Source organism: Phascolarctos cinereus, unplaced genomic scaffold (genome assembly GCF_003287225.1).
Source record: "Phascolarctos cinereus isolate Bilbo 61053 unplaced genomic scaffold, phaCin_HiC Scaffold_5;HRSCAF=322, whole genome shotgun sequence".
NCBI classification, from domain to species: Eukaryota; Metazoa; Chordata; class Mammalia; order Diprotodontia; family Phascolarctidae; genus Phascolarctos; species Phascolarctos cinereus.
Genome location: NW_027555958.1, coordinates 424,277,377 through 424,281,393, shown reverse-complemented (window position 1 = coordinate 424,281,393; position 4,017 = coordinate 424,277,377). Strand labels below are relative to the sequence as shown.

Below are 4,017 nucleotides of genomic sequence, written 5' to 3'. Positions count from 1 at the left end.
ACGAAAACCGCTACAAAGTATAGGTGTAGAGGAATCTTGTTTAATATCATAAAAAAGTATTGAAAATCAAAAACAAACACCACATACAATGGAAATGCTAGAAGCTTACACCAAAAATCCAGGAATAAAGCAAAGATGTTCATCATAATTTGGTAGAATTCTGGAAATTTTAGCAATAGCAACATAAGAGAAAAAATAAAGACATTTAAAGGCATGAAGAGGGGTAAAGAGGAAATAAAACTATCACTATCTGGTGAAGATATGATGGTTTACTTACAAAATCCTAGGGAAGGGGAAATGAATGAAATAATAGTTTACTAAGCACTTACTATGTGCCAGGCTCTGTGCTAAGTCATTTCCACAAATATTATCTCATTTGATCTTCACAACAACCCTTTGAAGTGGATATTATTATCTCCATTTCACAGTTGAGAAACTGAAGCAGACAGAAGTTAAATGACTTAGGCTTAGGGTCACACAGCTAGGGAGTATTGGAGCTGGCTTTGAACTCAAGTCTTTCTAACTCCAAACCTAGTACTTTATCTACTGCACCATCTGGCTGCCAGCAAAAATACTCATTGATAAGGTGGCTTCAAAATAAACCTTCAAAAAACCGCTTTTCTTTCTTTTTCTTTTTTTATTGTATTTAATTTTTTTCAATCAGCAAAAATTTACCTCCTCTCCCACTCCCCACTCCAAGGAGAATGGGGAGGGGTGGGGAACAGTATTTCAATCATGTAGAGTCAAGCAAAACAAATTTCTGCATTGACCATGTCCAAATATATGTATATTTGCACACGTAAATACATGTATATATGTATACACACACATGTACACGTGTGTGTATATTTGTCTTATTCTGCATACTTCATCTCTCTATCAGGAAGTGAATAACACGTTTCATCATTAGTCCTTTGGAATTGTGATTGATGGGGCAGCTAGGTGGCGCAGTGGGTAGAGTTCCAGCCCTAGAGTCAGAAGGACCTGAGTTCAAATCAGGCCTCAGACACATAACACTCACTAGATGTGTGAGTGTTGTCACTTAACCCCATTGCCTAGCCAAAAAAAAAAACCCCAACAACCCCAAAATGAAAAAACAAAAATTGAATTGTGATTGACCATTACTCTAATCAAAGTTCTTAATCAGACATCCTGATCAGAATTCCTAATTCTTTCAAGGTCATTTGTCTTTACCATATTATTGGCATTGCATAAACTGTTCCCTGGTTCTGTTCACTCCATTCATTTATGTATCAATTCATACATGTCTCTTCAGGTTTCTCCATCCCCTTCATCATTTCTTTTATAGCGCAATTGCATTCCATAATATTAACATACCATAACTTGTTCAGCCATTCCCCAATTTATGGGGGCTCCCTCAGATTTCCCATCTTTGCCACCTCAAAAAGAGTTAGAAATACTTTTGTACAACCTTGGAGTTAGTTTTGCTTAGGACTAAACCCTTCTTTAATCTTACAGTTGTTGTTCAGTTGTGTCCAACTGTTTGGGATTCCGTAGATCATACTACCCACAGGGTTTTCTTGGCAAAGATACTGGATTGGTTTGCTATTTACTTCTCCAGCGGATTAAAACAAACAGCAGTTAAGTGACTTGTGTAGGGTCACATAGCTACTGAGTGTCTGAAGCTGGATTTGAACTCAGGTCTTCCTGACTCTAGGCCCAATGGTCTATCCACTGAGCCATCTAAATCATTCCCTAATAGATAAGTGGTCAAAGATTCTGAATAACAAAGTCTTACAAATTTTTTGAAAATTATTAACAACCATGGAAGAATTTTCCAAGCCACCAAGGATAAAGGAAATACAAATCAAAAGAACCTTGAGATTTTACATGACACCTTGAAAACTGGCAAAGATGATAAACAATGGAAATATTTAATTTGGAAATTAACAGTATTCTATATAATAATAAAACACAAGAAGCACTAAAAGAAAGGGAAATCTCATTCTGAACGACTACAAAATGTATAAAATGTCTAGAGATCAGTTTCCCTAGGCATACAAAAGACATCTATGGATTGAATTATAAAATGTTCCTTAAAGAAATAAAAAAACATCTTAAATAGCTAGAGAAATATTCAGTGCTCATGGCTAGTCCATGCCAATATAACAGAAATGACAATACTAAAAAAATTATACTTTTAATGCTATAATAATCAAATTACCAACAGGATACTTTATAGAACATAATAAACTTCATTTGGAAAAACAAAAGATCTAAAATATCAAGAGAAATGATTTTTATTTTATTTTTTAAATTTTTTATTCTTTTAAGAGAAATGATTTTTAAAAGTAAACATGACAGAAGAGCACTTCCAAACCTTGAACTGTATTATAAGCCAGCAGTCATCAAAACCATCTGATATTGGTTAAAGAATAGAGAGATAGATCAATGAAACAGATTAAACAAGAGAGATTCAGAAACAGTAGGACTCAATAACCAAATTTTTGATAAAGTGGAATACATAAATTGCTTAGGAAAGAACTACTTGTTTTGTTTTGTTTTAATACTGGGAAAACTGGAAATCAGTCTGGCAGAAATTAGACTTAGATCAACACCTTACACCATATTCCACAATACATTCAAATGGATGCATGACCTTAACATTAAAGATCACAGTAAAAAAAAAAAAATAGAAGAGAAACATATGGCCCACCCCAGGACCTCATTGCCCTTCTTTTAGCCTTGTGTGTTGAGCCCCATCCTGGCAGAGCAGTCTCCAATAGGGGCCAGCAGCCAAATAGTCAGTGTTCTAGAGCAGCCTAAGCCCCAGCCTGGGAGATGAGAGCCTTTACCTCACAAGGCCAGCCAAGCTGAGATCTAAGGTGGAGCTCCCCAGGGTTTTAGAGAATCCATGTGGTTCAAGAGTCAATTCCAGTGGTTCATGAACCATTGTACCTCAGCCAACAGCCATGCTAAACCCGTTTGCTATGAACATACAACTAACTGTTACACATGTGCACTACTCATTGCTGCTGTTATTATGGGCAGCGCCCTTCTCCATAAATTATCAGATTACTGTTGGGAAAGGATCACAGCATGGATTTGCCGAATGGGCCTATGTGCCCTCTTTACCCTTTCTACAATGTTTCATATTGTTTCATGGAAAAAAGAGTCACTTCCAAATAATGGAGCATTGTTTTCATATGTGGAATAAAATGGTGATTTATTTCATCATTGCAGCCTATGTTGCACCATAGTTAAATCTCCATAAACTTGGACCCCTGGCATCTCATATGTGTTGGTTTATTTGGTTCATGGCAGCTGAAGGAATCATTTATATATTTCTCTACTATGAAAAGTATAAGAGGTTGAGTTCTTTTTCTGTTTCACAATGGGATTTTCTCCTTCGTTGGTAGTAACATCAATGCTGTGGGATGATCAGGAAAACCATATTTATAACTTCAGTTAACTCATGAATACATGTAAATAATGCAATTTCCACTGAAGGAAGGTGTTTCTCTCGCCTTCTAAAGAGAAAATAACACTGATGGGCTGCAAGAACTTGCCTGTGAAGGTTAATTTTATTGATTGGGAGTCCTGTTCTTCAAATTTGATGACATCATTCTATTCGCCTGTGCCATCTGGAAATTTTTGTGGTCATAGCAGCAGCAGCACATTACTGTGTCATTTGGAAATACCTTTACCAAAGGTCTACACTCTTTATCTGAGACTTATGACCAAACCTGTGCTAGATATCCAAACCAGTACAGCATCAGTTGTGGAAATGGTACAGTAAAAGGAGAGTTGGGGAATGGAGAGTAGACAATTGCACAGAAAAAAAAAACTGCACTGCCTTTGCTAGATTTTAAAAGTATATATACAGTTACTGTGAACTGAAATTGTGATATTGGGTGGGTTCCTCCCCTTAGCAAATAAGATACTGTATTGACTATCTATGCCAGTCTACCCTCATGAAATACCATGTATAGAATGGCCAATGGATAATTTACAATGAGAATTTTGTATTCTCAATCTTACCAATTTTACTGCATA

General features: G+C 36.2%; 1 pseudogene; it reads left to right on the top strand.

Moving 5' to 3' along the window:
* Positions 1–2,875: 2,875 nt before the first annotated feature.
* Positions 2,876–3,692, top strand: LOC110209991 (monocyte to macrophage differentiation factor-like; annotated as a pseudogene).
* The last annotated feature ends 325 nt before the right edge of the window (positions 3,693–4,017 follow it).